This window comes from Cheilinus undulatus, linkage group 9 (genome assembly GCF_018320785.1).
Source record: "Cheilinus undulatus linkage group 9, ASM1832078v1, whole genome shotgun sequence".
NCBI lineage: Eukaryota > Metazoa > Chordata > Actinopteri > Labriformes > Labridae > Cheilinus > Cheilinus undulatus.
This window is the reverse complement of record NC_054873.1, coordinates 9,298,891-9,324,054: the sequence shown is the minus strand read 5'-3', so window position 1 is coordinate 9,324,054 and position 25,164 is coordinate 9,298,891.

The following is a 25,164-nucleotide window of genomic DNA, read 5'->3' as shown; positions in this document are numbered from 1 at the left end:
TTATTGGGTCGCTCTTGTTTATACCTACAGGAAGTTCAGTGCTTGTGTAATGAATTTGGAAAGGAATGTGAAGTTTAATTCCGGCTTACTTTAACAACTTTGGGGAAAAAACAGCAATCGCTGTCTGTCTGGCGTGTGTGTGCATGTTGGACTGTCAGCTTCACACACTGGCTAATAGAGTCAAAGGCAGCCTTCCCTGATTCTGACAAAGTAGTTTCAGGCGCTTTCAGATGCCTTTAGGTGAAAAGAAAGAATGAATTGTATGTGTTAAAAGAGAATTAAAGATTGATGGAATTAATATTCATAATGGCTGTGATTTGCATCTCTGTTTTTAAAGATAGTTAAAGAGAATAATTCTTCCCTTGATTACTCTGCAAGGGTGCCTGCGTCAGATTGAACAAACAGAAAATTGAACTTTTTGAGGTGCAGATAGCCTACGGTGAGGTCACACCCCCCTGTACAGAAGCCTGTCTTCCTGGTGGGTGGTCCAGGTCTGAGTCCAACCTATGGCCCCTTTCCAGCAAGTCATTCCTCACTCGCTCACCCGGAGGTCCTGTGCTATCAACAGTCTTGTCATCTCCAAATAACAGCAAAAAGATCAAAAACAAAAGAAAATTAAAACTAAAGGAACTTTGGGTTTTTTTGTTGGCCTTGGCATTCCCTCTGAATAAAATGGTTCAGCTTATCTCTTTTCTGATTCTGTCCTGTGCTGGCATTGGTTGTGTTTACTGGCAAAAACTCTCAAATGCACTGATGTGAATATTTGCATTGGAATGTTTAAAAATGCTGTTTCATCCTGCTGTATATCTTCTTATCTGATACCGACCTTTTGTCAATAGTAACAGGGAGTATATAAAAATATACAAAAAATAATGCATCATATCATTGGTGGGCTCATTTTCATTGTGTCCCGGTCAGTTTCATAACTGGTTAAAAACTCTTTAAAGGGCCTTTAATTTGATTAAATTCTCTCCTGTCTTGGCTCGTCCCCACAACAGGTTCTGAGCAGCCAGGGGGGGGAGTGTACCATGCTCCTCAGCCCTCTGAACGGAGTAGAGGGATCTTGCACACCAGAAGTGTTTTTGAACCACTGGAGCAACTCTGATCATTTTGAGGCAAGAGGACAGAGATCACGGGGGACCTGCGAGTACACGCAAAAATAGTATGTCACGGCGGATTATTTTGGCTTTTTGGGATTGATCTGCAGTTTATTTTGACATGATTCCATGATTTTATTACTTCCCTCATGGGTAAGTACATTAGGAAGTTAAAAGGAGTTGACCAGATACTTTACCCATTTTTATGGCTGTTTGAATTGATCTGCTGTATGTGGACCCCATGTGGGGTTTGGCAGCAGCCAATGATGCTGAGCAGAGTGGCACTTCACTGATGTGCCTGAGCCAGAGTGTGTGGGGTAACTGCTCGGATTGACTACAGAGGAAGCGTTTTTTTGCAGTAAGGTTTGCTAGCAGATTGCGATGTAGTTGTTGTACCTGGAAACTGGAGATTAGATTAGAGCATGCTTAAGCCCAGTTCAGACCACAGACTCACGATGCAATGACACCCTTTTTGAATGCCTCTGGAAAGGTTGCACCTTTCTTTTTTTCCATTGCAGATCAGATCAGGCGTGTTGCATGCAATTCAGTTTGTGGGGTTTGGCATCAGCCAGTGCTGACAATTGACCTGCAGCATATGGCCAACAAAGTAGAGCAGAGTGGCACTTCTGGGACGTCCTAGAGCCGGGCCAGAGTGCAGGCAGTGTAACTGCTCCAACTGACTAGAGAAGGAGCTATTCACTCCACGGTACAATTTGCCAGAGTATTGCAGCATCAACATTGTATGTATAAATTAGAGGTAAGAGCCACTCAGATCACTGCCAACAGCTTCATGATATTCCCCACTCTGGGACACATCAGCTAAGAATAATACTCGAGAAATGTGAAGCTTAAGAAGTCAGCGGGCATAGTTGTTTTCCTCAGGCCAGAGCGGGCGACATCAAGTCGCATTTAAAGTTGCTGCCAGTTGCTAAAGTTATCATTCATGTTGGCACAAATTGGTCCCAACTGCATCAGTTGGACGTTAATAGAGTTAACGTGGAATCTGTGTGTTCTTTTGCAAAGATGATGTGGACTCTGTAGTGTTCTCCGGACCCCTTCCCAATCTGACCAGTGATGGCATGTCCTCCTTTAACCGCTGGCTGATCTGACAGGTAATGACTTTCACTCCACTTTGGATGGTGCAGCTCTTTTTCTAGAAATGTAGCTGATATTGTATTCCTACAGCTTTACAATCCATAGCTGAGACCAGGAGACAGAGCTGCAGTCTTACACGCTCCCCTGCGCTTCACTTAAAGGAGTTTCCTAGCCACTCTTATAGTAATTATAATGTGGAGACCATGTCTGTCCACTGACCTGGACCATTTATTTCAATAAATAAGAATACGATGGTTCAAATCATCAGAACCTCATTAAAGTTAGAACCATAAATGACAACTGATAAGACAATTAATGTATCGCTGTTGACTCCAAATATCCCCCGCTTTTCTCCCATTTCCATCCACTACTCTGAGCAGATGACCTTGTCACTCAGCCAAGCTGAGCAGTCATGTCATGTGCTGGAAGTGTGTGTGTAGCTCCCTTTGGGATGGATAAGAAGAACCCATTCAGGTACTTTGCCCAAATAATGCCGGCCCCCTTAAACCTGCCGCCATTCAGTCCCTGTGCTGCTTGCAGTCCTAGTTGTTGTTATATTAATTCTCCCACAAACCTTTGTGAATATCAGCTTTTCTTTCAAATGGTCCATTTCCATTTTCAGATGGACCTGATGCCACTCCGTTCTGCACACAGTTAATCAGCTTCCTGTTTGGTCTAAAGTGCTGAGAGCAGATGATGACAGTTGGGAGCATTACACCGTGGGATGACTTTGGAGAAAGAGAGACAAAAAAGTGACAAGGCAACAGCCGACTCCAACATTTGTCTTCTGCAAATGTTACGCTCCATCGTCGAAGCAAACAAGTCACTTTATTTTAACCTGTAACTGAAGCTCCAGTTATTGGTCAAACATTGACATTTTAAAATCTGGCCCGAACAAATATCACCCCAAAGTCCCCAAAGTTTCAGCCACAGATAAAATAGAGAGAGAGGGTGCTTAGATGGGAACAGATGAAAGCATTTCAAATCCTTGCTAACCAAAGCTGAAGGGGGTCTAAACAAATCAATGAACCAAGATCAATGTGGGAGAATAAAAATATTCACAGCGAATTGAGATGGCAACAGAGTTAAATGCTGACTGCTGGACTCAGTTGATAAAATAAAAACAGACAGCTGAAAACAGGAGACTATAAGGCTACAAGGCAGTGGCAGCGGGTGCATTTTTCATCAAGGGGACTATAACAAAATCTCAGTTTCATATATTAGGGAATGTAAGGTATATAAACAGGTGTCAGATATGAAACAGTCTATCTGGGGTGTCAGGTTAGTATATATCATTGTAAATGTCTGTACTCTATTCTTACTGATATCACCCTCTCTGTTTACTGTAAACATTTTTGTGGCTGTGTCTGTATTAAGTTACTGCTAATACAAAGTGAACATTTCCTGCTGCCCCTGCTTTGCATTAAAAGCATTTAAACTCGATGTAGAGCTGGAGGCATCAGGCTGCACACCTCCATCCTCTCAGCGAGGTAAACATTTCCTGTTACTGGTATTGTGCTCTGCTTTTGTGCTCAACACTGCTCACACTGTGCACAGTGTGAAATCTGATGGCAGTGGCAATTATATCGAGGGGTTTCTTTCTTTCACAATGTGAATTTCTGTTGTAACTGCTCAAAGAGTGTTTGCAGCAATATTAAACCAATTCTTCTGTAACTATGGCAACTAAAGATGCTGCTAAGTACACATGTCTCAGAATTGACTTTCTAGGACCCTGCATGTCCATGTGAGGGTGTTACATTTTGGCTTTCCTACAACAAAGTAGTAATGTCTGCTTTTAGATTTTTTTAGATAATTGTCTGGAATGTCAGTTAAAGTTTAAATAAATTACTTGAGATGTGGGGAGAATTTGCTCTGAAATTCTCAAGAATTTTTAAAGACATTTGTTTGGATATTTTGGTCTTTGACATTTTTTACACAAATAAAATTTATTTGACATGTGATTTAAAAAATCTGAATTTGTTTTGTTACTTATTGGGCTTTAAACGCATTTGAACAAGTAATCAAGTAATTTATCAGCATTTAAACATGCTTTTGAATAATAAGTCATGTTAATTTGTTTGTGGATTTGGATTGGGAATTACCATCAAAATGTTCCAACATTTCAATGGAATTTTTAGTGAATTTGTTTGGATGTTTGGGAGAATTTGTTTAAAAAGTTTCAATTTCCCATAAAGTTTTAGTGGAAATTGTTTATAAGTTCTAAGGAATCTGAAATGAAATTTTGGGTGGAAATTGCTTTTCATTTTAAGTACTTTTTAATTTGGAAATGTATTTGTAAATTCTTGGAAATTTAAAAGAAGATTTGGTTAGGGAATTTCCTTCAAAATTATCCTGAATTTTCATAGAATTTTTTAGGGAATTTGTTTGGATTTTTGAGGGAATTTGTTTGGAAATGTTCCATGATTTTCATGGATATATATGAGTATTTATTTGTAAGTTTTAGGGATTTTGATAAGAAATTTTGAGCGAAAATTGCTTTGAAATTTTGAGGAATTTTCCTGAAATAATCCTGGATTTTATAGGTCACTTTTTTGGATGATTGGGGGCTCTTGTTTGGAAAGTTTCCACAATATTCCATAGAATTTTAGTAGAAATAATTTTTAAATTTTGAGGAATCTGATTTGAAATTTTAAGTTGGAAATTGCTCTGATATTTTTGAGTGCTTTTTCAATTTGGGTAATTAACTTGTTACTTTTTTGGAAATTTGATTGAAGAGTTTGATGGGAAATGTCCTCCAAATTTTCCTAAATTTTATGGAATTTTTAGGGGGAGATGTTTGGATGTATGGGTGACTGTTTTGAAATGCCTATAATGTTCCAAAGAATTTTGGGGCAAATTATTTTTAATTATTTTGGAATCTGATTAGAAACTTGGGGGGAATTTGCTTTGAAATTTTTTGATATAGTGCTAATGTTTTTTTTTAGACAGTTAAAGGCCTCTGGCAGCCCACCTGCAGTATCCCCAGGGCCCACCAGTGGGAAATACTGCAGTTCTGGACCAAGCCGGACAACTTTGTGGAAATGGACCATACAGGAGCAATGTGTGACACAGCACATCAAGGCTTCAGATGGAGGCTTTTTTTTAGACAAAAACTGTTTGTTTTCAAAACCTTCTTTCTACCTGGATATTTTACTACTTTCGGGACACAAAAGTATCTTTACAATGAAGATTCTGTTATTTTTACCCTAATCAGCTCAAAACATGGCCTTTGTAGCATTTCTCTATGCAGAAATCACTTCTTGCCCCCCAAGAGAAGTTCTCTGCTGCTGCATGATGTCATCTGCAAAAAACCTATAATTTTAATAAGGAATTAGTTAAATTTTTCATAAATTTCCCTTCATAATCTAAAAAATTCCAAACTTTTGTTTCTTAGTTTATGAATTTCTCAATAATAATGAAATTTGCAGCAGTTCTAAGACACCATCGCACGTTTTGTACCAAAGCCATTCATCATAGAGGTCTTTGTTCATTCTGTCAAACACAGCTTTTTGCCTGCATTTTCTTGTCTTTGAAGTGCATCTTTAGATGTGAGAAATGTCTGCGCAGGACAAAAATGATAAAGCAAGAACATCTAGATTAACAGCTGCGTCATCCCTGCAAGGTCAGGTTTTGATATTGGTTTGTAATCGTAGCCATCGAGTGCACAAACAACACATTTAAAGAATAACACGTACTCTCTGCAGGGACGGCAGACATGAGTGATATTAATGGAAACCATTAAAGAAATCTTACACAGAAACCTGACCCTCGCTTGGGTTGCCGGGACTGGCACAGGGCGAGCCGGGTGTCACATTTCAGCCGGGCACAAGCAGTTTTGTCTGCGAGTGAGGGCCAGTGAGCACAACAAATTCTTGTGCCGCATTAAAACGTCGCTTCTCGGCTTTGCCAGGGTGACCTCTGTGGCCAATTATAGGGGAGGCTAATGCTTTGGCTGACATATCTATTTGAATGGATGAGATGTTTTTCTCATTCGCTGACACAGGAGATCACACGCCTATTATCATCACAATGGCCGTATACACAAGCTTATGTAAATGGCTTCTCACGCAGTAGTGACTGTCAGGCCCGCCGCATATTAGCTTTGTGTTTGGAAGAATGGCGAGTGTGGAGAGAATAAGAGGGATAAATTCAGGGTTGCTTGGATATCACTGTCTGAGCTGTGAGGGCTTCACACTCACTGATAACAAAGCCCTTTTTTCTAGTAGTGTATAATATTATTTAATTAGTTTGTTTGAACTGATTTAGAGGGTGAAGTAAGTTGCTAGGGGCAATATAGCTTTGAGGGCATTAGCTCTGACAGCTAAGTCACCAATTAAGTTGACATTTGTAGCCAGAGTATCATGGGATATTAAGACGCTGAACTGATAATGAACTACAGAAGTGCTAATGTAATAAATTCCACCTTGATCTAATCAATTCCCAAAGACCAAGAGGCTGAATTCCAACATGTTCGCAATGTCTTACTAGACTCATGAGGAATCCCATGTGTCTTCTAGGCATGCCCGTCCACTTTCAGGAGGCTGAGAGCACCTTGTGGAGTGAAGTAGGCCGAGGATGAAGGCCCGAGGCGGGGAAAAGAAATGAAAAACAGCAGCCTGGCTGCATATCGGACCTGGCAAATAATACGGTCGCTCTAAGCGACTCCCCAAGGAAATGACCCTTAATTAGGCCCCTTCATGTACAGCCGTGCCAGCACCTGAAGAAAAGGCGGGGAGGAAGAAAAGGCTCCTGTGGGGGTTTTGGAGGTGCTGGCAGAGATGTTATCTGTTGCAGCATTCTGCGACTCCATTTGTGTTGGCTGGCGATAGATCCTCTGCTGCCTGCTTCATTGTTCCCTGCAGGATGAAGTGGACCTACTCATCAGTCCCCAATTAGCCACATGCATGGTGAAGGACAAGATAGTCAGGAATTTATGAGTGTCTGAGCACTGTGGGGTTGCTTTTTTTTTTTCTTTTTTTCTGTGTATTTGTACCGAGGCTGTGAGCTGCTGTCAGCAGTCATCGCATCTGGGGGGAAAAGTCAACTGATTTGCCTCCTGCTCTCCCATGTTTGATCCCACTGCTTGCTCAGCCGTGAGCTTGTTTGGTAACCTTTAACATGCTGATGATGGGACCATATTGATGAGCGCGCATGCATGACAGGTGTTTACAGAGCCTGGATGTAAACACTGTGCCCACACATACACAGTCACAAAAACTGGTGCATTTCCATACAATTATATACAGCCTGCAGTGCTCATTTGTGTATTATTTTTGCATAGTTTGTGGTGGATGCTCCACTTGTTCTTGCATATAAGCAGAGCGCAGCATCTTCATTTCAAATTCGTCCGAACCTTTCTCTCCAGGCCACCGCTTTGATTAGAGAACAATCTCTGAGCCTGTGGAGAGAAAGAGAGGAAGGGGAGGGGGAAAGAAGAGGGGAAGCAGATGAGGGATGTCAAAATACTGACTGCTTTGCTTGTACATACACTCCGAGGCATCTGTCTCTGTCTTCCTGTTTGCCCTTAAAGAGCCTTCAGTATCCAAAGTGCACAAGTCTAGTCCGGTGCTATTCGCCACCTTTCATTCTGTCAAATGGCAGCCCCTCTTTTTTAATGACCCTCACACTGCGCCACCACTTTTTTGAAAAGTTCAATCCGGCTCCCCTCACGCACTGTCGGCTCGTCTCTGGCTGTGATAATTGAGGCCCCTCATCTTTAGAGATGGGGCCAATTTGCTGTCTCTGTGCCATTTGTTACCCTTCCTTTTTTAGGGCATTATTCGCTCCACCTGCCATACTTCAGGATTCCTTGATGTCCCACAGACCGTGCTGCCCTTCATCTGGACGACTCTGACAGTGACGTGCTGCCACTACTGTCAGCTACTGTCCTCTGCTGGTCTCAGCGGGTACTGCATCTGTTTTGGCATCACCAGTATGCAGAGTGTTGCTATGAGCAGGAGATTTAGTAGCAGTAATGGTTTGGCTTTTATCTAGTTGTAATCTTTAATGCTGCCGTTGTAAGTCTGCAGGCCTACTTCATCAGTGAAAGCAACAAAGAAGAAATAATTTAGCAGAAAGTCCTCCAAAGGCCCAAAGCGTGTAATGTAGAAGGTGTTACCACGCAAAGAGTCGTGTTGCAGATCATCCTGAATTGACTCATTCCTCTTCATATTGTCATACCCAGCAATTTTCACAATATTCTCAAGGTGGCCATTTTCCTCTGGTGTTACACACCGTGTGGGAGCTCAACTGCTACAATAATGTTCTTCTGCTGGGTTAAAGGTTTGGAAACAGTCTAAATCTAACAAATGGAATTACAGTGCTTTGTAATCATCAGCAACTGAAAAGACAACAAATCGTGAAAAACATGGAGGTTATCTGGAAGCAAAACAACAAATTTTTTATCTACTAGCTACTGTACGGCAACAAAGGTACAACCAATTGGTGCTAGCAGTCTCACGATTAGTGAAATGGACATTACCTGAGTGCAGTGAATGTTTCTCAAGTGACTAAGACACCTGTGTCCGGAAGGTCCAGTCACTGGTTGATCAGTATTCCTGGCTACCATTACACCATGAAGACAAAAGAATACTCCAAGGAACTCAGAATAAAGACTATTGAGAGTATAAGTCAAGGGATGGATTAAATCTCGACTAGAGCTCACCAAAAGGCATGTGGGAGACTCCACGGTGAAATGGAAGAAATTTTTTTGTTTGATGAGACCAAAATGGCGCTTTTAGCCATCAGACAAGACGCTTTGTTTTGCAGACACCAAACACTGCACTTCACTGCAAGCACACCATCCCCACTGGTATGGTGGTGGCAGCATCATGTTGTGGGGGTGCTTCTCAGCAACCGGCCCTGGAAGGATCGTAAAAGAGCGAGGGTAAAATGAATGTGATAAAATATAGGAAAATCCTGAAGGACAATCTTATTCGGTCTGCAAGAGAACTACGGCTTGAGGGAGGATTTATTGTCAGCAAGATAATGACCCCAAATATACAGCAAAAGCTACATAGAAAGGGTTTACAGACAAAAAGGTGAATGTTCTGGAGTGGCCGAATCAAGACCTCCATCCAACAGAGAATTTGTGGCTGGACTTAAAAAGGGCTGTTCTCGGCCGATCCCCATGCAACCTGACAGAGCTTGTGCAGTTTTGCAAACAAGAATGGAGTAAAATTGCAGTGTCCAGATGCACTTATTTTATATACATATTGTTATTCTGATTTGAATTACATTGTAGAAATGTGTTTTCACTTGGAGCTTAAAGGGGTAAGTAGTTTAGAGCTCAGATTCTCTGTCTGAGCCTGATCCTAGCACCAGGTTAGATCATGATCCCAGCGCTCCCTTTGGTGAGTAAAAAAGTTCCTGTCAGATGTAGAAGCAAAACTACATTTTACCCTAGATTTTTTAGTTTTTGTTTGTTTTTCTCTTATAACAGTGTGCAGACCCATAGACACTTTGTCCAGATCGACAGGACATGTTTCTTACATTAAGAAGTCATTTCAATAAACTCCAAGCAGATAGTTTAATAAAAATTACATCACCATTTTTTTGTTTGTTTTTAATATAATGAAGGGGGAAAAAATGGCTGTTAAAAAGAACTGCTGTAATCCTGCCCTACTCAATGAGCACACCTGAAATACTGCAGTGGCAAACATGTAAGAAAGAGCAATCAATTTCACTTATTTGGAGGAAAGAGAAGCAAACACTTGAACGGATCATTTTTTTTCTATTGCATCTTGGTTTATTAAGACTATCTTGTATTATGTTTGCTGTCTATGACTACTCTTTGTCTGAAACTCTGTTTGCTTCTGTTGCTTCACTCTTGAAAAGAGGGTTTTAATTAAGGGTTAAATTAGGGTTAAATTTAAAAAAGAATCAATGAGATTGAGTTCTGCATGTTCAGTGTACAGTGATGTCTGGACGTCGCTCTTCATCCAGACATATTCATCCTATTCAAGGACAAAACACAAGAGGAAAGGCTTGAGTCCCCACAGTACCCTGAGCTTTGTAAACTCATTTTAATTGTGCAGATGGGTCACCCTCTTTTTGAAGTCTACTGCACTTGGATTTCCATGAAAATGTGTTGCAAATTTTTAAAAGAAATGAGCAATTCTGCAAAACAGTTTCGTAATTTGTGTGTATTTCCATCGACAACTCCTAGACAAGTAGGTCAAGCAATAGGTGTGCTAGTCGTGGAAAATAGGAAAAACATTGCAGAGGAAGAGAGCTTCATGCCCTGTTGCATAAAGGGCTACAGTACTGTGCAGAACTTTTAAGCATGTTCGGGCCAAAAAATGAGGCTGAAGTAAGGCGTAGATGTGGAGAGTTAACCACCTTAAGGCACCATCAGGCGGGAAGGAGGATCGACAAAATCTTGTTTGTGCTCTGGATGTCATTGCATATTACAAGAAGCATGGGAAAATTATCTTTTGAAACAGAGAAAACAGTTTCAACCTTTAGGGTGGAGTAAGGGGTGGATGTGGCAAGTAAGCATGGCCTAAGGTGGTGGTTCCCAAACTTTTTCCCCTGGAGCCCCCCTAGTTGTAGCCAGGAAAAGCCTTGCCCCCTGCAAGACCCAGACAAATTGAAAAGGATAGATTACTGTCAGAAATCAACATCCATCTTAATTTTTACCATGGACAAAACCCTACATATGTTTATCATACCAGCAGATGTTTGTGTGAACTATTTCAGTAAAGTTTTGCCATGACCTTGGCTAATAAATACTGATCCGATTTTGAAAATCTCAAAGCAGACAAAGCCTCGCAGCTCCCCGATCTTTGTCGCTCTCAAGCGGCAACCCCCGGTCCTGAAAAATAAAGCCAATGTGGAAGTGCAAAAAACTGCAATACAGTAAGTGTCCACTTGAAGCTGGCTGCAGAAATACTGGAAGTCCCATCTGAACACATGTTAAAAAGCCATTTTTACACGAAATAAACCAGTTTACAGCCTGGTTCAAAAAACCAAACGTATCTCATTAGCTGTCTTCATATGCTCTCACTATATGGGGTGTGTGCACCACAATCGTTTCAGTTATATTGAGGAAAAAACCTCACTGCGCACTGATTGGGGTGTCTCACTTGATTGACAGATAGCTTGACAGGTAGAAGCTACGTTTCTGTCTATCAGAATGCTAGCTAGGCCAGCTGACGGGAAGTCAAGCTTAGTGAGCATGCCGTTAGGTTGATCCAAAGTTCTGTTGAGACAGCGATTTCAGTATGGAAGCCACCACGGATTGGCTTCAAGAGCTGTTTGAGTCCGCCTATTGTTAAGCAGACGGCTGACGTCACACAGGCTTTGTCCAATTCCTTCTACAGTTTATGGACACTCCCCTAGGGGGTGCTGCACCCCACGCTGTGATCAAATGGCCTAGGGTATCCTCTGTGTGGGTAAACCACAAGCCCCTGGTTAGGCTGATATCCCAAGGGCAGGAAGACCACCGGCACTGTCCAGGTGTATTACCAGGGGGGAAAAGACTCGGACAAAAGAGATGCCGTCGAGCTTGACCTTGGCTGCTGAGCGTCACACATGTTTGCCGACATGTACTGAGCTTGACTCTGCCTCCTGCCATACCCCGGCTAGTGACACATCAGGCCCTGCAGTGAATCCTTCAGGCCCTACATGCCTAAAACTTATAGACAGATCTGTACATCCTGGAAGCTACTGAGTATTTGAAACTCCTACATACCATTGTAGGACAATCGTAGCGTAAGTACTTCATTTTCTGTTCCACAGCAACATGCCATATGACTGCCAGTTTGCTGTTATTTTGCATCTACTTACAATGGTAGAAAGTAGTAGTAGTGACAGCCCTGGCTGCTACTTAAGTGTGTTAATCCAAAGACCTTGTTTATTTGCAAAATGTGTTCCACTGCAAAACTTCACACTTTTCTTCTATTGACAAGCCAAATATTTCACCTCCTCCAGGAAAAAAATAAAAACATTTTTTGCAACATTTCAAGTTTTTTCTTTTTTGTTATTTGCAGCATTTCTGGTCAGCTTTCTTTATGTAGACACTGGAAATGTGCATAAAAACTGGTGGTTGGAAACTCCACTTGTGATCTTTCCAGTGTTGTCACACAGTTAAATACCAACGGGTTAAAAAAAACTCAAAGCATTTTGCAGATGACAGTTTTCACAGACGGCCATTGAGTCCCTTGTAAAGTTTTTACACTCATACCTTCTTTAAACACAAAGACAACACACACCTCTCCTCACAGCTTGGCAGGCCTGCCCACAGACCTGGCCGGGAAATGCAGCCCACAGAATGACTTTGCTTCCCTGTGTCAGCAGCGGCCCCCTCACAGAGAGGTGGAGGATGAAGGAGGGGCTGCTTCTATCCTTTGCTTGAGTGCTACTAATAAGAACAGGAAGCCCAGATAAAGGGCTCTCTTTCATGCTGTACCCACAGCCATAATGAGGCCTGGCATCTGATGGATTACCCAGACTTATTTTGCAAAGGCTGCCTCATTTTTCCAGTTGCCCTATGCTACGTTCAGCTTTGCTCCTCGGTTGAACAAAGACCGGGCTTTTTAGTGCTTTAATGCTTTCATAGCACAGCCATCACGTGTGTCTCGACTTTGTATCTTCAGCTCATTAATTGTTCAGCGATAAGTCTGACATGATTTCTAAGGAGCTCCAGAGGAAACTGTGAATGCTTGGTGGTGATAGAGGACATAACAGCCCCCTTTTAGTCAACATAATGATTAGCCATACATAGCAAGCAAATGTCATGTAACGCGAATGCCGTCAATGGGAGATGGTTTGAATAACCTTCACCAGAAGATGAGGAGACTGATCTAGAGCCTTGAGGCCTTTATTTCATACAGACAATCATTACCATGAATAAGAGTTGTCGACACTTTTACCACTGTCCCAGTATCTTCTGTGACTTATTAATGATTCCCATTTCCAAAGCTGTAATGTCAATCAGTGACCTTCTAAAGACACCTCTACCAAAACCTGTCTTATTATTAAAGCCTCAATATTTAGAAGTTTTTGTCACGAAAATATCATTTTGATTTTGAATGTAATACAGAACCCATTCATTAACTCAAGGTTTAACTTCTACTTATTGCAGACATTTTTAATTCTCATCCTCTGAGTCACAAAAATGAGAATGTAAGACTCACTGCTATTGAAGCTAGGCTATACAGCGTAGCAGAGGGGAAGTGTTTCTCTGCAAAATTTTCTTAGGTAAAAAATAGGCCAAAAAACAATGCTGGATCAAATGTATGCTTTATCGAACATTTTTGAAACATTTTATTTTTTACACAGAAAGCTTCTGTGTTTGGCACTATTTTGCAATGCAAGCTTTGGCTATGTGCTCCTCCGCCTCAGCGTATCTGACCTACAGACTGTAGAAAGAAATTGACAAAAGCCTGTGTGACGTCAGCCGTCTGCTTACAATAGGCGGACTCAAACTGCTTTTGAAGCCAGTCCGTGGCGGGCTCCGTATTGAAACTGCAGTCTGAACTGGACTTTGGATCAATCTAATGGCCCGCCCACTAAGCTCGACTTCCTGTCAGCTGACCAGTTAGCATTCTGGTAACTTAGCTTCTGCCTGTTAAGCTATATGTCAATCAAATGAGACCCACCAATCAGTGCGCAGTGACGTTTTTCCTCAATATAATCGAAACAATTGTGATATAAAAAAATTAATCCCCTGTACAGTGAGAGCACATGCAGACATTAGCTAACGAGGCACATTTGTGTTTTTGAACCAGGCTGTAAACTGGTTTATTTTTTGTGTAAAAAACGGCTTTTTAAAGTGTTCAGACAGGACTTTCAGTGTTCTTGCAGCCAGCCTCAAGTGGACACTCGCAGTATTGCAGTTTTTTGCACTTCCGCAATGGCTTCATTTTTGAGGACCAGCTATGGGTTGCACCAGCTGTGAGTAAGTTCAAACATAGACTAGTTTGAACACAAGTTCTTACTTATGACAGAGTTTACACTCTCCCATACAACAGAGTATTAGGGCCACACGAAGAGAAAAATATATATATATATATATATTACGAATATAAAGTCAAAATCATACAAGAAAAAAGTTGTAATATTACAAGGCTTAAATATTACAAAAAAGACATTCTGCCACGGCGCTGCGGATCTACGACGGAGTAATGTCCTGATTCTGATAATAATTTGATGCCAAAAGATGAAGTATTTCCTTATTTGCAAAAAACGATTCTAAAGTATAGCTTGACAAGATGCTCAACATTGCTCATTTTAACGGAGGCAGTGCCCCGGTAGACTCACTTTCTTGTAATATTTTATTCTCGTGATATTTCTACTTTATTGTAGTAATATTCCAACTTTTTTCTCGTAATATTACGACTTTATTCTCGTAATGTCAAAAAAAAGTTTTAAATTCTTTTATTTTTTTCTCTTCATGTGGCCCTAATACTCCATTGTACTCCCAACATTTAAAGTGTTGAACCAGCTGTGATAGTTTCAATGGAGGCTTAAGTTCTGACTTATATCTTACACCTACCCCCTACTAGGTGTAAAGTCCTTTGTAGAATATGGCTGTCATAGTAATAGCTCTAAAAGACGTGATAGCCCGAAAGGTGACGAGGAGTTGAGGATTTTACCAGAAATTTGGAGTCAGCACTGCGCTCTCCATGATCAATAACACTGTTGTTTTCCATGAGCAGAGATCATTTCAGTCATCTGCTGTTATATTATCTCATGTTAATAGCGATTTCACCACTCGATATCAGTATTGTTATTTTATACGGGCTCTGAGTTTAGGCTGTAGGCTTCACAGTACTCACACAGGCAAAATGCCTTGTCATATTTTTCATCCATGCTGGATGCTGTTTGATGATTAACGGCAGTTAGCATACGTTATTTTTTAGCCGTTAGCATCTGTAGCAAACACAGGGTTGAAAAATGCTTTTCAGTGATTGGTTAAAGTAAAAGAATATGTCATATCTGTGACAATATTTTGGTTAGTTTGGACATAAATCTCTACTAGTTAAGATCAACCTTACATCTCTGTGGTGCAACCGAACAATGACACAACTTAAGTTAGAGCTTAACTACTTTCAGCGTAGGGTTTAGTGTGGACTTTACACCATAACTTAAGGCAGAACTTACACATAGTTGGTGCAACAGGTTGCTACTTGGTCAAGACTGGCTGTAGAGTCTTTTGTTCAGAGTGGCAGCCATCTTGAACTGACATTGATGATTGTAATGTGCTTTTGTGACCTTTTAATGGCAGACAAAGGGTCCACGAATGAGACTAACAGGTCTAAGTTCAGCAAATTTAAGAGTAATGGTGCAGAGGACCCAAAATGTAATGGCTTACATGAGAAAGCTGGAACGTTCAAAGTTAAATCAGGAGTTGGGCGTGGTAGATGCCGGCATTATAATGGCACCCTAAAAATCTGCTGCTGATATCAGTTGTGCCACATTTTTTTCCAATGTCTCTCTGTCAATAGTTCTGATGTCACCAATACTGATGCTGAACTGATACCCTGATGCATCCCTAGTTTTATAGGTTCATACTCGAACTTTTTGGGGTTCCTAAAACTCCTGATGACAATACAGTATCTTGCTCTGTATCTGAATAATGTTCTTCTTTGCCCTCCAGTTACTCAGATACTGACTATATCCTCTTTGGTGCTTTGATTTAACTCAGAAAAATAGACACTTTCCGCTTTGTTATAGCTAAAACTCACAGAACAGTCCCTGAGAGCTGAGGGGAACTGCTGGTTTAGGTGGAAATTCCTGAATGATTCATGTCTCCAAGAATCCCGTTACCCTTTGGTCTTTTGAGCATTGCCATTTGGACCACTGCTGAACATTTTTGCTGAATGACTGAGGACATTTCAGCTTAAGTCTTGGTTTAAGAAATGCATGAGTCATTTGTTGGACTTTTCTACCCTGACAACCACCAGACTCTGGGATGCCTGACTAATCAGAAGGCAGATGTCCTCCACTGCAGTACTTTGGGGTGTACAGGAGTGTTAATGCAGAATTCATGAGCCGCATATTCATAGGCAATAATTTTAGTCGCTGGTACATGGTAGAAAAAAAGAAAAGTGCTTACAACATGAGTCATCGTCATTACTAATTCACTCCAAAAGGATTTAAAAAAGAAACAATCATCCTCAAAGAACATATTTGATGAATGAAAATGAAAAAATGAAGAGCTGCTCACCTCTGAAAGTCCTCTCTGATCAGCAGGAAGTGAAAAACCAAGGACAGACCGGCTGGGCCCTTGGACTTCTTAAGCAAACGGCTGCGTGTGTTTGTCCGTGAGCACGTCTTTTCACATTGGCGCGCGTGTGTGGGCTTATTGAAGTCGACTGTGTGTTCTCTCCCCGGTGCTTCCTGGTCTTCTGCCAGAGCCAGAGCCCTGTAACAGGAGATAAAGCTCGTCTGTTACCAAGACAGGAGGAAATGGAGCTTGGCTCTTTTGAGAGGGCCACTCACAACTGTATTTACATCATTTTTGTGGGGAGCACTGGCACATTTAAACTGGTGTGTGCTCATCGGTGAAATGTCGCGACTGTACCACAGTTTGTTTAGAGAGCTCTCCCTATAGGCGTAAACAGAAAAGAGGGTTTGCCTTATAATTGCAGGGGGTAATTTATCGCCTGACTTGCTAATTAAATTGCGTCTTCAACCAGCCTGCATAACATCAGGAGTGCACAAAGCCAGGACTCAAACAAGGCGAGGAGTGGAAGGACTTTGCCGCAGGCGAGGGGAGACAAGGGGGAAGATAAAGAAAGAGGATGAGGGGAAACAGGGTTGAGAAAGAGAGGAAGGCAAGCCTGGCAGCGAGGTCAAACAAAGGAACGGGAAGGAAAAGCGAGAGAAATGTTAAAGGGAGACCAAAACACATGCCCTGCTGCATAACATCACTGAAACTACTGTTCTAAAGACACGAGATACAAAAGAGGAGCGTGTTCTCATGCACATGTAAGCTCCAATTAGTTAAACATGGCTGGGGAGGAGGCGCACAAGTGGGACAAGTTTGAAATCACATTCTTTTAAAGAAAAATGTACTCCATTAAAACTTGCTCCAGGCACGATCATTCTCTGTGCATTCGCTGCTCTTGATAGTTTTCTGATTGTACAAACAAGTAGTTTTTGAAGCACACATGGAAGGAAAGTGAGGTCGCTGCAGCGCTCGTGCCATTGTCGGCGAGGTACGCCTGTGCTGAACCTCGTGAACTACAACACCGTATACTCGCCACACATCAAACAGCGTCACATGCATTTCAGCGTGTTTGTTGTGTGACCGGGTCAGGCTGTAAAAGGACACATCCAGCTGTCCCATGCCCATCACGTACATTAAAGGACATGATGGACAACTGTTCCCCCCAGCCACACGCATGTTTGCTTTGCTGCAGGAGTACAAATGCATACAACAAGGTGAAGTGCAGATGCATGTATGACTAAGTACACACATGGTGACCTTGCTGAGATCCCGACACTAACCAGTCCATCAGTGTCACCTAAGGGAGACAAACGGGTGAGGACATCCTCATGTAGCGATACGCTTATTTTGCGCACCGTGTGGAAAATTCCCCTGATGTGATTGCACGCCATCATGGAGTCGAGAACATACTCCACTGTCACACTTCAGATTAGGTTGTTGTTCAATCGGAAGCACAAACAAAAAAAAAAAAAGAGCCCTGTAAATGTAATCATGTATTTGATTTCAACACAGCATCCATGACTGGAATTTGTCACAGACACAATGAGCAGCTTGTTGCTTCACTGGGAAAAAGGTGTTTATCTAAGAACTGCATGAATTCATTGAAGTAAAACTCTCATGCTTGTCTGTTTTATAAGACTATCAAAGGTTACATGTTGACTGAATTTTAACAATGGTATTATTCCTTTTACAGAAATGAAAGCATTGTGACATGGCTTTTGTCAGCTCTAGATTTATTTACATCTTCAGCTCATCTGTTTTGTAACAGCACACAGTGCTATAGAACAAATGGATGGGATTTGTGCTGCTTTCAGTGTCCCATTTGGTGTCAATACACTGCACAGCCAAGGTCCACACAGCCTGTTTATGTAGGGTTAACCTGTCATCTTGAATTTGATTTTCTACCATCCTTTTGGACAAGTACACCATATGGAAAAAAGTATCTGGCCACCTATTATACTGCCCAGGGACTGGTTTGACATAGTATTCAGATACATACCGTATACTCTAGGGATGCACAATATTATCAGTCTGGTATCGATATCGGCAGATATCAAAATTTCTGCAGATATTTGCATTGGATACCCTGCCTGTGTATTTCAGCATATACGGACAGTAAATTTTGTCCATAATAAAATAGTGGCATTTTAGGCAACAGACCTATGTCAGTTGAGGTCTTTTTCTTTATTTATCCTCATTCTTTAAACTTTAAAGTGTTTTTAAGGACTACAGTTTGTTCCTTTGGTCATCTTCAAACCTTAAAGTGTGTCCAAAAGGACTGAAATTTCTTGTCTGAAAAGCATATTTAAATATCGATATTTGTATTGGCTACCATAAATTTCTAAATATCGGATATCGGCAAAAATCCAATAGCATACATCCCTGGTATACTCTAATATGGAGCTGATCCCCTTTAACAGCCTCCACTCTTCCTGGAAGGCTTTCCACAAGACTTTGGAGTCTTCTTGTGGGGGTTTGTGCCCGTTCATTCTATAGAGCATTTTGAGGTCAGGCACTGATGTTGGACAGGAGTCCTGGTTTGCAATCCAGTGTTAATTTTGTCGACTATTATTTTTCCATGACAAAAAGTAAACTAAGCCTAACAAAAATAGATCTGTGATGACTAAAATTGACAGAAAGTAAGTTTAGTTTTCATCAAGATAACTAAAACTAGACTAAAACGTAATGTGGTTTTTGTCTGACATTCAAAATCCATGATATTTCTCTACTGGTGGTAAATATGTCAAAAAACAATGCAGTTGTAGCTATTCTGCCTCTCAGCTGTAGAAAGCAGGGACCCCCGGTTTGGCAGTGTGCATAGAACACACTACCATGATTTGGTACCAAATTTAGGCAAGAATACAAATGCTTGGACTAAAAGTAAAGACTATTGAGGACTTTTTTTTTTTTACTAAAACTAGATTAAACTTAAAAGGGTAGAAATGACTCAAATGTGACTAAAACTAAAAGGCATTTCATTCAGACTAAAACTGAGACAAAAATTAAAAATAGCTGCCAAAATTAAAACTGTCCCAAACCCTGAAAAACAGCCCCTTACCATTTCCAAAGTAAACCGTTGGCACAATGCAGTCACATCGGTAACATTCTCCCAGCATCCACCAAACCCAGACTCACCTATCTGACTGCCAGAGGAGCGTAATCCACTGCTCCACAGTCAGGTGTCTGTATGCTTTACACCACTATATCTGATACTTGGCACAACTTGTTGAACTGAGGCTTGCATGCAGCTGCCTGGCCATGGATACCCATTCCATGAAGCTCCCGCTGTACAGCTTTTGTGCTTACATTAAAACCAGTGGAAGGTCATCTCTTCAGCTATGGAATCAGCAGTGTTGGTGATTTTTACGCACCATGCATCTTAGCAGTCACTGACCCTGCTCTGTGATTTTACATGGTCCTCCGCTGAGTTGCTGTTGTTCCTAAACGCCTCCACTTTCCTAACATTTCATCTACAATTGAGTGTGGAATATCTAGCATGGATGAAATTTCACTGACCCTCCTATTGCAAGGTCCCTGAGCTCTCCAGAACAACCCATTTTGTGTCACGAATGTTTGCAAATGGAGACTGCATGGCTAGGTGATTGATTTTAAACAACTGTGGTGAAAGGTTTTATTGAAACCCCTAAATTCAATAATTAACAGGTGTGGCCTAACACTTTTGTCCATAGAGTTTACATGTAAAATTATTAAGCCAGAATTGCACAATTGATGACCTGTTGGTGTTTGCAATAAATGATTTTTGCTTAATTTCTTGCAACCTGTTATTTAAATCAGATCCCCCTGGAACAATAACAGCACAGCTTGGAAATCAGCTTTTTTTTCTTCATTTGCATTTGAATCTCAAGGTTTCAGGGTAAGAAGTACTTTTTATTCCTTGGACTGTCAACATTTTAATTCATCTCTTGAATCAGAGTGGCTGTAATTGTAGGAATGAATCAACACCACTTTGCAGGCAGTGTTTGGAGCTGTAAAAGCCTGTCTTTGTCTGTTTTTATATCTGCTGCCCTGTGCTTTATGTGACAGTTTCATTAAATAAGTAAACTTGAAAGAAAATGTTGCTAACCGTGAGTCAGACTATGGTTGTTTTTTTTTTATGATAGTTTCCTTTGCTTTAGTGTTTTCTAGTTGTTCATTTAATAGTGAGGTGTTACTCATCACAGTTCAAAGAGCCAATGAAGAGATCTTTCATGTGAACAATGGGATCTGGATGATCTTGAAAAGCAGCTGGATTAGGCAATCTTTTTGCATTGGTGGTATCCATCACAGCACCAAGCTTTGAGTCGCTGAGCTCTTCGGGATGACCCGTCTTGTGTCACAAATGTTCTCAGACTGCATGGCTAGGTGCTTGATTTCATACACCTGTGGCAACAGGTTTGATTGAAAATCTTTCATACACTCCTGATGCCTTGTCATCTCCTTTCCTCATCTAGAGGCGCTGGCCTGGTTGGGATGAAGGTCAGCAGCTCTGAGGCTATGGTTCTCTGCCAGGGTGGATTGTTCCTTCCAGCTGGGGAGTAAGTCTCTGCCTCAGGTGAAGGAGTTCAAGTATCTTGGGATCTTGTTGACAAGTAAGGGTAAAAAGGAGCTTAAGATATACAGGTGGATCGGTGAAGCATCAACAGAGTTGTGCCAGACTGTTGTGTTGAAGAGGAGGCTGAGCCAGAAGGCAAAGCTCTCAACCGGTCAATCTTTATTCTGACCCTCACCTCTGGTCATGAACTCTGGATAATGACCAGAGGGTAAATACATATATCTCATCTGGCCTGGGAACGCCTTGGAATCCCCCAGGAAGAGCCAGAAAATGTTGCAGGGGAGAAGGACGTCTGGGCTGACTTGGCTAGCCTGCTGCCACCAAAATCCAGCCTCAGGTGAGTGGAAGAAGATGGATAGATGGATGGATGGAACCTCAAATATACCCTTTGTGGCCACAGGAAGTGCTACTTTGTTCTGTTTCTGCTGGAGGTTGAGTTGGAGGGTGGGGTGGGGGGTCGTTTTGCCCCTGGCCCAAGAAGTTTTATATTACGGCCATTGATAAGTGATTCCACTATCTGTTTTTGCTCCCACTGAAGTAGCTGCATCCAAGGTTTCAACTGATAATTGATTGAGATTTGTATTTATTAATGTTGTTTCTTTAAGTTTTTACTTAAGCTTTTTCAAAAGTAAAAAGATATCATATTTGTACACACTTTTCCTCTTGTTTGACCATAACCTCATACAAAGTTTTGAATCAAATGCTTCATAAACCCCCTGAACAATGCTTATAAGTGTCCTCCATAAAGTCAATACAGTATGCACTGGAATAGAGAGCATTCATCATTGCTTGTTGTTATCAGCCCATGGTTCATTCAGTAAGATTTTCTTACTTATTGATTCTCCTTTGTCCATTATCTGCCGGGCGCTGAGACGTAAATGATAAACGTGACATGGTTGAGGACGCCGTCATTGAGTATGAATTTTGATAACACATTTAAAGCTCACTGCAGAGGCCTCATACATCAAGTTATTATCTATTGTCACCTCCTCTCCCCTCCATAGCCCAGCACAAAGGGCAGGCTTGTCGCTTTCATGCAATCATTTGAAAATGGGCCGCCTAACATTAGAGGTCGCGTCTGGCTTATTTTATCTGCCTTTGTTGTAAGTTTCTGTGAAAACATGTGCTGCAGAAAAAAATATGAAAGTACATTTAGAGACACAACATATCGTACTGGATTAATGGAAGAAATGTTTAGAATTGATCCTAGTGCCAATCATCAAAGCTGCAAGAAAATTCAGCATCTTTCTTCTTCTGTTTATATCTTTAGGGTCTTATTTATTTTGACCTTAAAAGCAAATTTCATATTTTTCTGGTTTTGGTGTTGCCTCTGAGTTCTGATCAGCTATTCATTAAATTTCACATAACTGTTCCATATATATGTAGCATCTCTGTTTGAAGTATGCACCTATTTTTACACATGCTTTATTTTTTTTTTTACATTGTACATTCTCAAGTTCACTCAAAGCAAGATGCAAGGGAAGAAAATAATGGTGCATTATACAGGTCAGAGAATATCATTAGATTTACATTTCAATCAGTATTTTCATGACAGTAAAGGTCAAATAACAGCAGGTGGTTGTAGATCTACATTGTGTAAAGGTGATTGATGCATCTTGTAGTAAGATTTAGGGTCATCCACAGGCCACTGGTAGGCTTTGATGTTGAATCAAAGGGATATATCCATGGCAGCGGAGTGGGAAGTCAAAATGATTTGAAAAAGGATGGGTGAAAAGGTCAGCATGTTAAAATAAATGCCTTTTTCTTTTGGTCAGAGAATGAGCCACTTCTGAACCTACAGTGCCAATAAAATGCGTTACCCCCTTGGATTTTTTACTGTTTTATTGATTTTTTAAGTCAGTAGACTTTGGCCTTTTTGAAAAAATACAAAATTCATTTTCTACACCACTTATCCTGTAGGCTGAAGCCTGTTCTGGCTGTTAATGGGCGAGAGACAGACAACCAGGCAAGCTCACAATCACACCTTCAGCCAATTTAGAATCACCAATTAACCTAACAAGCATGTCTCTGGTAGTGGGAGGAGCCAAAGTTACTGGAGGAAACCCACATAAATTACATAAAAATACATCAAGTAAAAAAACTGATTCAATACATCTCACGCTTTTGCCACATAAGATTTACACATAAGATGTATTGAATGACTACATCATGACTAACAAGTATAACTTACATAGATGTTTGAAGCCAACAGCGTGTGAGTCTCTCTGGAGTTTTGCTTCGCCCATTGTCTGCTCAGCTTCTTGAACAAAGCAGAAAGCATTCTCTTCTGCCCATCCTGAAAACTTTTCTCCCAAATGTGTGGAGAGAGCACGAGAATATAGCATGTAAACACAGAACCAAGGAAAGCTAGCGTAACCTTGCAAAGCAGAAGGATACGCTCGTTTCCGTGTTTCTTACTGGCAAATCCATCTTGCAAAGCTCCCATCTAACCTGTTTGGGCCCAGTGAGAAAGTGACAGGACCAATCAGTGTTGAGGGGCAGTACTTTCAGGCGCGGCGTAGTCATGACATAAGCAAGCAGCAACAAGAGGCCAGTTTGAATAACGGTGGAAGACATTAAAGCGTAAGTTTTATCAGAACTTGACGACATTTCTTTGTTTAAAGAAGTGCAAAGAACAGCAGTGAGTTGTTTTCTTTTCAAAAACGAAGAAAGTCAGGTACTGACATGTCTACAGTCACCATGGTTCATGTTATGCTATTCTCTGTGGATTTACTCCTCGGTAGGGGTGTAGCTTGATAGCGGCTAGGTCACGTGTTTTCTTGCTCTGATTGGCCCGTAAAGATCTGACAGACAGGACGTTCAACCAATCACCCACCATCCTATTATGTTGTTCTGCATGTTTGTCTTTAATGATTCTTTTAATGGATGTACAGTTGAAACCAGAAGTTTACATACACTATATAAAAAGGCACATGAACTTTTTTTTCTCACCGTCTAACATTAAATCAGATTAAATTTTTCCTGTTTTTGGTCAGTTAGGATTACCAAAATTATTTCTATTTGCTGAATGCCAGAATAATGAGAGAGATTTTTTAGATTTTAGATCATTTTTTAGACAATATTTTATTATTTTCTTGAGAGTTAGAAGTTTACATACATTTCATTAGTATTTGGTAGCATTGCCTTTAAACTGTATGACTTGGGTCAAACATTTTGGATATGCTTCCACAAGCTTCTCACAATAGTTTGCAGGAATTTTGGCCCATTCCTCCTGACAGAACTGGTGTAGCTGAGCCAAGTTTGTAGGCCGCCTTGCTCACACATGCCTTTTCAGCTCTGCCCATAAATTTTCAGTGGGATTGAGATCAGGGCTTTGTGATGGCCACTCCAAAACATTGACTTTGTTATCCTTAAGCCACTTTGTAACCAGCTTGGCAGTATGCTTAGCGTCATTGTCCATTTGGAAAACCCATTTGCGCCCAAGCTTTAACTTCCTGGCTGATGTCTTGAGATGTTGCTTCAGTATTTCCACTTAATGTTCTTTCCTCATGATGCCATCTATTTTGTGAAGTGTACCAGTCCCTCCTGCAGCAAAACAACCTCACAACATGATGCTGCCACCCCCATGTTTCACAGTTGGGATGGTGTTCTCAGGCTTGCAAGCTTCCCCCTTTTTTCTCCAAATGTAACGATGGTCATTATGGCCAAAAAGTTCAATTTTAGTTTCGTCAGACCACAGAACATGTCTTCAGAAATTAAGGTCTTTGTCCCTGTGTGCATTTGCAAACTGTAATCTGGCTTTTTTATGTTTTGTTTTGGAGTAATGGCTTCTTCCTGGGAGAGTGGCCTTTCAGCCCATGTCAGTACAGGACTTGTTTGACTGTTGATAATGACACACTCTCACCAGCTTCAGCCAGCATCTTCACAAGGTCTTTTGCTTTTGTTCTTGGGTTGAGATGCACTTTTCGGACCAAAGCAAGTTCATCTCTGGGACAAAGAACCCGTCTCCTTCCTGAGCGGTATGATGGCTGGACATTCTCATGGTGTTTATACTTGCGTATAATTGTTTGAACAGATGAACGTGGCACCTTCAGGCATCTGGAAATTGCACCCAAGGATGAACCAGACTTGTGCAAGTCCACAATTCTATTCCTGATATCTTGGCTGATTTCTTTTGATTTTCCCATGATGTTACACAAAGAAGCAGTGTGTTTCAGGTGTGCCTTTAAATGCATCTACAGGTGTGCCTCTAATTAACTCAAATGTTGTCAATAAACCTA